This window comes from Suricata suricatta, chromosome 6, assembly GCF_006229205.1.
Source record: "Suricata suricatta isolate VVHF042 chromosome 6, meerkat_22Aug2017_6uvM2_HiC, whole genome shotgun sequence".
In the NCBI taxonomy this organism is placed as follows: Eukaryota; Metazoa; Chordata; class Mammalia; order Carnivora; family Herpestidae; genus Suricata; species Suricata suricatta.
In genome coordinates this window covers 114850559-114851341 of record NC_043705.1, presented here as the reverse complement: position 1 = coordinate 114851341, position 783 = coordinate 114850559, and positions in this window count along the sequence as shown.

The following is a 783-nucleotide window of genomic DNA, read 5'->3' as shown; positions in this document are numbered from 1 at the left end:
TTTACTTTTTTTTTTCCTCTTCTTTTTATGGTGGTGGGGGTGGTTATGTTTAATTGAAGTTGCTTTTACAGCACCAAAGACTTAATCATCCATTTTCTGTATAAAAAGTAGCTACTTTTTTGCATGGACCTCAAGTATACTGTAGTATAGAGGTGGAATTTAAGGAAAGGTATTAAGCAGGCTGTGTTTTAGCTTATGGGCAAGTAATAAATTATATCATGTATCTTGAATGTATCATAGATAAGCTGCTATATTACAATTGCCACTTCAGATAGCTGTGAAATTAGGTGATTAATTAGTTGGTACCTAACCTTCTAATTTCTGTATAAGTCTAATTACATGAAATAGAAGTGGGGGTTTTGATTTTTTACTTTGCTTTTCTGTTTGGAGTATCATTGAAACTACTGTATTGTAAATGACGGAAAATAATTGCATATGTTAAAAAAATAAATTGTATAAAAAAATAAATAAAATAAATAAAATTAAATAAAATTAAAAAATAAATAAACAAGAGACGGCTAGTGCTTCCTCCAGCCAAAGAGGTCGAAGTGGTTCTGGAAACTTCGGTGGTGGTCGTGGAGGTGGTTTTCGTGGGAATGACAACTTTGGTCATGGAGGAAACTTCAGGGCATGGTGGCTTTGGTGGCAGTCGAGGTGGTGGTGGATAGGGTGGCAGTGGGGATGGCTATTACGGATTTGGTGATGATGGAAGCAACTCTGGAGGTGGTGGAAGCGATAATGATTTTGGCAATTACAACAATCAATCTTCAAAGTTTGGACCCA